The sequence below is a fragment of the Nilaparvata lugens genome, chromosome 2 (assembly GCF_014356525.2).
Source record: "Nilaparvata lugens isolate BPH chromosome 2, ASM1435652v1, whole genome shotgun sequence".
Lineage (NCBI taxonomy): Eukaryota > Metazoa > Arthropoda > Insecta > Hemiptera > Delphacidae > Nilaparvata > Nilaparvata lugens.
The window spans coordinates 29463031-29474953 of NC_052505.1; the positions used below are offsets into that span (position 1 = coordinate 29463031).

The window sequence follows — 11923 nt, forward strand, 5'->3', positions numbered from 1 at the left end:
GTGGAATGGGAAACAATAACTGTCAACTCATGTCAATATTTAACCAGTATTCAACAATAGATCTCTTAATGCCCCCATCCAGATAGTTTCAGTTACATAAGACATATTTTCAGAACCTACTCCAAAAACCATCACTCTCGTCCGCAACTTACAACTCGACATAAAATAATATAATGTATCGTTTAAAATTATCAAGTAACACTAAGAAAATCAGGTTTATTTACGTAAATGTATAAACTATTAAGTACATCATTAATGGAGTATTTTCTGTTCATGCCAATTGTTTACCATAATAATTTTTATAAACATAAAACCTAGCATTACACATTCATATACCCTTAACACTCACATAAAAAAATTGTAAACGCACTTGTGCTGGGTAGCTATGCAGTAGTGATGATCAAGTCCTGTTATTTTGGGCCGCAAAAAACATGAATTGTTTGAAATAGAATTAAACTACCCAATCTTTATACACTAAAATCATTCATTGCGTGAGACTCACCATTTGATTGCAGGGTTCGGTTTTTACCACATGACGGGCATATCCTTTGATTCGCAATTAGATTGTACATCAATAGAAATAATGGTATTTGCCTTTACGTTTTAGATATTTGTCGCATCTTGATTAGCTTTGCAGGAACTGTATGTTGCACCAAGAGCTACAGAGTGCTGTAATTAGACTGTCAATTATAACGGCTGTTTCAAAAAGGACGCACATCCAAGTTTGAGGGAATATATTTTCTGTATAGGGAATATTTTGTTCCCTCAAATAACAATTGGCACTACCGTTTTACATTTACTAGTGCTTGTTAGTATTCATTTGTAATCTGTAGTGTCTGTGTATGTTCAACTATGGTTTTTTTCAAAGGATGAACGTGTGTTTATTATTGAATGTTATTTCGCATATAAATCTTACGAACGAGTGAAAGACGAATATATGGTGTTGTGTATCGCAACCTTATTGAACAATTTATAGCGTTGTTAGAATTAGACGATCGAGATTGTTGGTTTCAGCAGGATAATGCAACATGCCATACTTCTGCTGAAACGATAAATATGTTAAGAGCATTTTTTGACCATCGTGTGATATCAAAAGGATTGTGCTTGTGGCCGCCAAGATTCCCAGGTCTTACTCCAGCTGACTTTTTTCTTTGGGGGAATTTGAAAAGTAAGGGTTTCAATAACAATACACTTGACGAATTGAAGGTTAATATTGAAAGTGAGATTAAAATCATTTCTGAGCAAACACTACGAAAAGTGGCTGCAAATGTTATGAAACGTGTTCGAGCCTGCATTACTAGTGGAGGAAGCCATTTTGAACATTTATTGTGAAGTTTTAAAGGTAATTTGAATATAATAAAGGTAATAATTCCATACAGCATAACTTATAATTACTTTAATAACTTAATGTAATAAATTCACATTCTCAAACTTGCATGTGCGTCCTTTTTGAGACACCCGTTGGTTGCAAATTATAACTTCGATGAACCTTTACAGGACACAGAAATGGAAATCCCCGAGTAAAAGTATGTGTGAAATAAACATAACAGGATGTGGGCATGGGGCACAAGGATCAGAGATGTGCTAAACCTACCTGCTGCCAAAAAGTCTTGCAGATGTATTGTTCTCGCTTGACCGTTTCATGTCCGCAATCAGATAGGCTTTACCCGGTATTACATTGCATGCAAATCTAAATTGTTACTATTTTGTAAATAGTAATTGAGTGAATGTAGTGATAACGACGTTTGTGAAGGTTAGGAGGTGAATTTTTGAGGTTATTCCTCAGTAAATTTAGTGGCAGCTCTAAAGTCCTTCTTTCTTATTTATAAAAATCAAATCAATTATATAAATGACTGAGCTTACTGTTTTGTTACCTACTTATCGCTTTTTGAAATTTGCTTTGAACGCTACTTATCAAACAATTAATTTTCTTTACATTGATTTTGTTCTGAACAAAGCTCAGGCTAGAGCTACCAGAGGACTGTAATTTACTTTTTAAATAATCAAATACAAACAAGGGGCAAAATTTAATCTTCAATTTGAGCCAGGTTATTTGTACAGTTAAACTCTGCATTAATGAACTATCAAAAAGAGCAAAAAACTCACCAAATTTATTCCAATCTTGACTACTTGCCCTTCGAAGCCTTTATTGGGTGTTTTGGTCAGGTTCAGGGTGGGACGAAATCTGGGAATAGACAGGTTCTTGCTTACGGGCTGTCTTTTCATTGATTCTGCGTTCAACTTGCAGGTTATGCACTGTGTTTCGAACAAAGCTCAAACTGGATTCTTTATAAATCCAAATCTGATTCAAATTAATTCAATTCAATACTATTTACGAAACAAGACAGAGACGACTTACAAAAACATCCACAATGCCAAAGCAGCAGGACGGTCTGCGCCGGCGCAAACACAAGCCTGCTATTGGCAGAACTACAGTCTGGCATTCTGGCGCTACAATTCGAATTCTCTGGCCTGAACATACCCCTGCCTCTGAAAAACTATTTTTCAGCCAAGTTACAAAACTGAAAAACCAAGGAAAGGAAAAATCCAGACATGCCAAAAAGAACAAAACACCAACACCAAAAAACAACACAAAAGAAAAAATGCAACAATCACAACAACTATTAAGTTGGGAGTGGATATAATTTTGTTACTAGGTCGAATACGGAAACAACGATTACACTTAAAGACACAAATACAAATAATAGAGCGAGCAGACAGTATCCAGAATTTCTGTCTGATCAAGGACAACAATAACGAAGGTCCAGCATGACAATTCTTCTTGTGATGATAATCAATTAACATCGATACAAAAGCGTCGGATTTTGGTAAGATCATCTGATGACAAGTCTCAAATTCAAGTCCAGCATGAGACAAACGACTGCCGACGCAAATCACACCTTTATCAATGAATGGAGACAGACGACGTAGGCGCATAGAACAATCTTCTCCCTTCTCTAATTGCACAAATTCAGATGAAAAATGTATCTTCTGTACCACTTTACATAGATACCTCTCAGCAACATCGAAATCTGATTCTTCTGATTGGGGTAAGATTCGTAAGAATTTGAGAACAAGAATTACAATTCTCAAAAGACGACCATAATCCAAACAACGACCAATCAATGAATATATTGCATTGCTGTTACAATCAGGAGATTTTGTGACTGTCAACACTGACGGTTTTTTCGCCTCCGGTGGATCCACTATCTCTTCCATTTGAGTTTGAACGGGCCAATCGCATTCGTCCTCTGCTATCCATGATGGACCTGAGAGCTACAACGGAAAGTTCACAAGCTCAACTGGTGATAAACCTCTAGACAAACAGTCAGCGGGATTTTCAATTCCGGCAACATGCATCCACCCCTGTATACAAGAATCCTGTATTTTTGTGACACGATTACCAACAAAAGTTTGCCATTTCGCAGATGGAGCATTAATCCAACACAAGGTGACTGTAGAATCAGAGAGTGCGACAATACGAGACACATGACAACGTTCACTAATAATAGTGACTACTGAATTCATGAGTTCTGCCAACAAGAGTGCCGCACACAACTCCAAACGAGGTATTGAAACAACTTTAGATGGTGCTACCTTGGACTTTGAACACAATAATACAACTCTTGGCTCCTCGCTCTCATTCTGCGACTTCACATAGATAACTGCACCAAAACCAGACAATGATGCGTCACAAAATCCAATCAAACTGATGTGAGAATCCTGAAACAAACCAACGTGACGTGGAACAGCAAATTTCAACAATAGAGGCAACTCTTTTTGACAATTCTCCCAAAGAGTGCATATAGACTCAGGCGGCTTCTCGTCCCAATCCACTCCTAATTTCCACAGTTTCTGGACAAGACACTTGAGAAATAATGTAAACGGTGACAAGAGACCAAGTGGATCATAGATACGAGCCATCACTGACAGAATAGAACGCTTAGTAGCGACGACCGCACCACTCTTGACTGAAAACTGAAACAGATCAGTACTAGGTTGCCAATTCAATCCCAAGATAGCCAAGGAGTTGTCTGCTTCGAAATCCTTGTACAAAAACGATTTCTCTTCCTTCGAGAATTTCTCCAACATTGATGGTGAATTTGAAGTCCACTTTGTGAGCGAGAAACCTCCTCCCTCAAACAGCTGCTTGGACTGACAATACAGCTCCGCGGCCTCTGACTCTGTGGCGACAGATGTGACTAAGTCGTCCATGAACATGTCTCCTGGTATTCTCGCCTTGGCTGCTGGAAAATGATTTCCATCCTCCTCTACAAGCTGGTGGACGGTGCGAAGCGCCAAATATGGAGAGCTTGAAACACCAAAAACAACACAATTGAGCTAATAAATTTCGATTGGATCCTCCGGCGAAAATCTCCACAATACACGCTGATAACGACGGCAGGAATCCTCCACTAATATCTGTCGATACATTTGTTTAATGTCGGCAGTTAGTGCGATTGGGAACAAACGAAAATTAACTAACAAAACAAAAATGTCAGTCTGCAATTTGGGACCAGCATGAAGAACCTGGTTCAATGACAAACCAGATGATGTTCTGGAACCAGCATCAAATACAATTCGGATGGGCGTGGTAGTGCTGCTTGCTTTCACGATGGCGTGATGCGGTATGTAGTAACCACCTCGGTCTGTCTGATCTGCTACAAACGACATGTGACCCTGACGTAGGTAATCGATCAATATTTCATGATATGAAATATGAATATTGCTGTCAAGCTCTAGTCGTCTCTCCAAAGTCAGCAGTCTGTGTTTGGCGACAGCATACGAATCTCCCAAGCTGCTGGGCGGCTCCGCAAATGACAAGGCAACAACAAAACGACCAGAATTCACATGATGTACAGACTTCCGAAAATTCACCTCACACTCCAACTCTTCCGGTTTCAGTTGACAGCTTGGTGCAGGGCACGATTCCAACTCCCAAAAATGTTCCACAAAACTATCCAACGATGGACTACTAACGAATGGACTACAGATGGCTGTAAAACAATTCGACACATTCGTTGTTGAAGTGAGAATCGGCGCTCTCCCCATCAGAATGTGACCAAAGACACTATTAACAGTCATCAATTCGTGCGATTCACCTGTACTAGGACTCCCACGTAGCAAGTGAGGAACTAACTCCGCACCAATGATGCCATCTATTCTACTAGGAAGGTAGAATTTGTCGTCAGCCAGTGTGAGATTTTCAAGATGATGAAGTTTGGATCTGTCGATTTCACAAGAAGGCAACTGGTCGATAACTTTATCTACCACTGTGGCATCCATCGAAAACTTGACGGTAGGATCCAACTTTGACTGAATCGACACACAAGTACGACCTCGAACTTCACTAGTACCACCACCGAATCCACAAACAACGGTTTTCATGGGCTGGAATGGTAGTCTCAAACGCCGACACAATTTGGCTGTAACAAAATGACACTGACTCCCGGTGTCAACCAAGAAACGAACATCACAAAGCTGATCATTACAATCTCGAACATGTGCAGTGACGGTCGACAACACAACGGTCGAATTTTCTACATCGTTGGATGTAGAACAACAACTAATAGGTGATGTGCCACCTGCCTTGGAGTTCGACGAAGATGCAACACCTTCATTGGAACTTGATCTGGAAAAGTGCAATAAAGAATGATGAGATTCTCGACATTGAGCACACTGACTTTTACTGCGACAATCTCTACTCAAATGATCCACATCAAGACAACGAAAACAACAAAACTTTCCATTAATCAAACAATAACGATCCCAAGGAGTCATTTTCAAGAAATTAGCACAATCTACTAACCGATGACCTGGTTTTGAGCACTTCAGACAATTGGGATTTTTACTAGATGCATCGTTAGATGAATCATTAGATTGAACCACAAACACCTTTGATTTATTATCCTTTTTGTGCTTCATATTAAACGATTCAGTCTGTTTCTCATCAGAAGGAAGAATCTTAATTTGCTTTTCAATGAACTTGACATAATCGGTATAAGTTGGCATAGCCTTGTCACAGACGGCCGATTCAAAATTTCTACGAGAACTTGGATCCAGCAATCTCAAGCCATGATAGAGGAATATCGAGTCTGACAAATCAATGAGTTGCAATCTCTTCAATGCATTGATTGAACTGCAAAACCCATCCAAAATCGCAATACATCCTGCCTTTGATTCTGATTTTATTGGACAAAATTCAAAAATTTGTTTGAAATAGGCATCGACTTGCGCCCATGGATCGTTATAGCGGGTCAATAATGCCTGCCAAATTATTTGATAATTGTTAGCCAATGGTGGCAAATGACGACAAATATTGGCTGCTTGTCCAGTAAGTCTACTTACAAGATATTGGACCTTCTGCTGATCGTTCAAATTCTTGTTGTCATGTACCAATGCCTTAAATAGTTCATAAAACACCGACCATTGAGTCTGGTTCCCATCAAATTTCGGAAGGTCGATTTTAGGCAGTACCGACTTGGACACGACCGGCTGTGAACTAGCTGCTGTAGCTGCCGAAGATTGAGCAATAGCGACAGTCGCCTCTTTCTGTTTGAGAGTGTTAGCCGCTACTTCAATATACTGAAACAGATCTAGGTGTGAGTCGTTGAATGCTACAACATGATCTTTATTCAACTCAAGTTCCAACTCATTAACCACTAATTCTGTCTTTTCATAATCCGAAATGGTCTGAGACACCCGAGGATACAAGATTGAAAATTGCTCAGCAACTTTTGGATCAGAGACATTTTTAGACAGGTCATAAATTCTTTGCAATCTGGCATACAATTGTTCCAGTTTAACGCGATGCACCCTGATTTGTTTCTGTAATTTTTCCTCCATCTTGAACTCATACACAAAACAATTCAGCCCCGACAATACAAACAACAGACAATAAAACAAGAATGAGTTCAAAACTAGATGAAATGAAGAATCACGAGTTAGTAAGTCATCAAAGTTAAACTTTGATTATCAATTCACAAGATAAGTTATTGCTGAAAACAAAACTATATGATTAGATAATGTTCTTCCAACAATTCACAAACAAACGATAACTTGTTGAATTGAACAAACAAAATCATGCTGGTGATTAACCTTCACTAACATGTATAAAAAATGGACAATATAAATTCCAACAAACAAACAAATTCCTGAAAAAGAGCACAATGAGCCTAGTTTAAGGAAATTATAATTTTAACTGAAATAAATTTAATTTCAGACAAATACAAATTGACAAGAAACCTTGCTCTTAGAACAAGGCTACAACAAACTTAAGTTGAGCATGGATCAGACCATTCTCAACATGCCAACATTGGACAAATACGTAACTGCTTAAATCCAATGTGTGTGAATTAATTAACAAATTACAAATTTAAATTTATCCCGGCTCGGCAGGATCATAAAATCTTCTGAACAAAGCTCAGGCTAGAGCTACCAGAGGACTGTAATTTACTATTTAAATAATCAAATACAAACAAGGGGCAGAATTTAATCTTCAATTTGAGCCAGGTTATTTGTACAGTTAGACTCTGCATTAATGAACAATCAAAAAGAGCAAAAAACTCACCAAATTTATTCCAATCTTGACTACTTGCCCTTCGAAGCTTTTATTGGGTGTTTTGGTCAGGTTCAGGGTGGGACAAAATCTGGGAATAGACAGGTTCTTGCTTAAGGGCTGCCTTTTCGTTGATTCTGCGTTCAACTTGCAGGTTATGCACTGTGTTTCGAACAAAGCTCAAACTGGATTCTTTATAAATTCAAATCTGATTCAAATTAATTCAATTCAATACTATTTACGCTGTTATATTCATAATTCACACACACGACACTCGAACAATTTACAAGAAATTTCCGATCGAAAATTACACGACAGACAAACACAAATTTGTTCTTGCAAAAGAACGGGCCGACGAAACAAGACAGAGACGACTTCAAATCAAATCAAATCAAATTTTATTGCCATAAAAAACAAAATACAATTTCGTTAAAATTTCTTAACAAGTGATTATTATGAATAAGAATACATTTTTTCCTTAACAAAACAATATTCACCATGGCACCACCAGCAAAAGTAAAACTTGCTCGCTGGTGGGAGTCTTTATTCTAACCCTAATAATATAGTTATTGATTTAGTTGATCTAATTTATACAAATGAAACAAACCGGAGTAGAAAAAAAATAAATGAAAATAAGAAAGGAGAACATGAATGAGAGAAAAATACAAGAGAAAGAAGAGATCAAGATGATTATGAACTTGCTAGGCTATTCAATGAAAATGTCAATTCAAATGAAACTCAATTCATGAAAAAAATTCATACAAATCCATTCGTTTAGACCATTCCTTTTATGATGTGTCAGAAATAAAGGCGGTACTAAATTGATGAATTTTGTGCTAATGTGCATAAGCTGTCTACACAACAAACTTAGACTACTATGAAAAATTTTGAATTTCCTTGTACTATTTGGTCTGAGTGAGTAAGTCGGCCTATCAGCCTCTTCAAAGTTATCTTTATAATTATTTATGTATTTTATTAATATTTTCAGATATATTTGTCTTAAGGTCATAACATGGAAATCCCTGAAGACTTGCTGGGTGGGATAGTCTCTGGGTTTGCGAATTATGGTTTTAATTACAGCCTTTTGTGTTATAAATAGATTATTCAGGTGTGTGTCATAAGTTCCTCCCCATATTGCAATCCCATATCTTAAAATGGACTCAACTAAAGCATAATAGACTGTTTTTATTTGCTCTCTATCCAATATTCTATTGATTTTATAAAACTTATAGTTAATGAATTTTAATTTTTTATTGATAAAATTTATGTGATGATTCCATCTGAAGCTTTCATCAACAATAACACCCAAGTATTTTATGGATACTACATTTTCAAAGGTAGGACAGCCGCAATCAGGAAGCATTGTAAGATTATGAACTCCAGCGACTATCTGATCACATTTAGTATGAAGTTTTAATTTTAAAAATGTGGGAGGTTTGCCAACTGCATTTGCTGAAAAAGTTATATATTTAGACTTACTAAGATTCAGACTAAGTGTATGTTGGTCAAGCCAATTCTTTATTAAAAACATATCATGTTCTGAATTCAAAAATGCTTTCTGCCAACTGTCATCTGAAAAAATGACTGCAGTGTCATCAGCAAATGAATATACTTTACCGTTTTTCAATTTGATATTCAACATTTCGTTCACATACAACAAAAAAGAATGGGCGACAAAACTGTACCTTGAGGTAGGCCATAATTACTTAATTCTTTTTACTTTTTGACTTACAAAAACATCCACAATGCCAAAGCAGCAGGACGGTCTACGCCGGCGCAAACACAAGCCTGCTATTGGCAGAACTACAGTCTGGCATTCTGGCGCTACAATTCGAGTTCTCTGGCCAGAACAGATTTGATCCCGTAATTTTCAACTAATGTGAGTTGCATGTATTGTGTCTTTTACTTGCTCGATTTGATTGACAATATATTGTAGTGAAGACTCATTTGGGCGTTATGTCTTCAGTATTTCTTGTTAATGGAATAAAATAATAATAAATGACTCTCATTTTTTATAAATTAATTTACTTGTTCCAGGATTTCCTTGATTACACACGAAGAATTCCATTGATAAATACCATCACCCGGCTCTTCCACATGGCTTGAAATATTTCACCAAGTTCCATACTATAGCAAGTCCAGCTAATTGCATTAGTACTTATAAAATGTAATAGATTTTCCATATCTTGCATATTAAACCGCTCACTTCTTGAAAAGACACCTACATCTACGATATTATTGAAATAATATGATATTTTATGAAATAATAATCATACTTTCTAACATCATTCCCTAGAAGTATTTTATTTTTAAGTTGTGAACAATAGTTCAGTCTAGTTTTCTTTTCGTATTGTGCTTTCTGTATAATGTGTATATTGTTTTATTCTATGAAATGGAATATGTGATATAACTGAAAAACGTAGCACTATATATAAATATATTTATTAATCATTGGGTATGTAGTTTGTAAAAATTTTATCGCCAGATTATAGAACTATATAATATATTTTATTTTATATGTGTCAAAAAATTTCAAGTGCCTGTAAAATATATAATTTTATTGTAAGGATCTGTTGTTTTGAAGGAAGAAGAATAAAAAGAAGAAGTAGTGTCTCAAAGTCCAGTCAAAATAAATATTGTTATACATTCTGAAACATAGGCTGATATATCATGAAAAAATCCCAAAATATTCGAACTTTTTGTGATAAAATTGTTAATCGAATAATGTCCTCTAGATTTTTAAAATTTCTAAAATTAATACTTGGTAGTTTTATGCTATCTCGGTAGAAAATTGATGAGATACATTATACATTTGAAACTCCACATACGAAAATAATAATCTGGTTTATAAATTTCAATTAATTATGTGAATTAGAATCTAAATACTATAGTACTCATTATTATTCAACGAAAATCCCAAATAAATGCTGCAAATCACCCCGAAGACCTCTGCTACTGCAGACATTGACAACAGGGTTAACAGCTAGATGGAAATTCGATGAGAACTACTATCCAAAAATTATTTGCCAGCCCGGGAATCGAACCCGGTACCTCACAATTGCTAGTCAGGAATGCTTACCCTTACACCAAACTGACAATCTCTGGATAGCAGCGCTCATTTTATACGAAGCCATAGCGGCCAACCAGTTTACAGATGGAATTAAATAGAGAATGCATATATTCAAATGCTAATTAATATATGATTATTATTTAACGAAAATACCAAATAAATGCTGCAAATAGCTGCAAATAGTAGTTCTCATCGAATTTTTGGATAGTAGTTCTCATCGAATTTCCATCTAGCTGTTAACCCTGTTGTCAATGTCTGCAGTAGCAGAGGTCTTCGGGGTGATTTGCAGCATTTATTTGGGATTTTCGTTAAATAATAATTATATATTAATTAGCATTTTAATAAATGCATTCTCTATTTAATTCCATCTGTAAACAATAGTACTCAGTAAAGATACAGTATAATAGGTTTCAGATTTCTTGTAGGCAGCAGCTTAGCTCAGACGTCCACTTATTCACTAAAAGCTGCCAAGTTGTAGATAATACTATTTGATACTTACTTTACTTTCCGAGTCCGGTCAACACTTCCAAAAAATAGCTGCCACCACGGCATTGTCAGATGCTAAAGTTAGGTCTTCATTAGTGCAGGGTTGGTCCATGAGAGGGCAGCAGTATAGATGTTTTTGGTCTTGGATTTCTCCGCATCTGCAGTTTAGGTCCATATTTCCTTCCAGGTACCCCCACTTCATCATGTTTGATTTGCAGTTTGCTACTCCCACCCGCAGTCAGTTTAGTGATTTCCATACACTGTATGTAAGGTTTCCTCCAGTCGGTAATGTCTCGGACACCGTGACATGGGCCTTCTCTTTCCATAGTTCAAGACGGGCTGCTGTAGGAGTTGTCCTAGTAGCTGCAGTAGATGGGTCCTAGCCATGAAACTCTTCCTTGACTTGAGGCGTTTTGCTTGTATCTGATGGTAGTGAAGAGGGTGACGAGGGTCAGTTTCCTGCTTAGATCTTTCCACATCACCAGCCACTCTTCTCCTTATAGCGGGAGGTGCTATTCCTGCTAGAGGGTACACTTTATCAATTGGAGTAGGTTTCAAGCATCCAGTAATGATTCTTGCAGTCTCATTCACCGCTGTGTCAACTTTATTTGTATGAACAGAAGCGGACCATACTGGAGCTGCGTATTCTGCAGCCGATAAACTAAGTGCAATTGCTGATGTTCGAAGTGTGTGGGGGTTGGCTCCCCATGTGCTCCCAGTTAGTTTACGGATTATACAATTTTGTGCAGCAACCTTTTTCCCTGTAGTTAAGCAGTGCTCCTTAAATGACAGTGTTCGATCCAAGATCA

General features: G+C 37.0%; 1 protein-coding gene across 3 annotated transcripts in view; it reads left to right on the forward strand.

The window, feature by feature from the left end:
- The window catches only part of LOC111053336 (E3 ubiquitin-protein ligase Nedd-4), a 91728-nt gene extending 81215 nt beyond the window's left edge, over positions 1-10513 (forward strand). For all 3 annotated transcript variants that reach the window (XM_039420980.1, XM_039420981.1, XM_039420982.1), the window contains one exon: positions 9596-10513. The gene's annotated coding sequence lies outside the window, so the exon portion shown is untranslated. The remainder of the gene's footprint in view (positions 1-9595) is intronic.
- The last annotated feature ends 1410 nt before the right edge of the window (positions 10514-11923 follow it).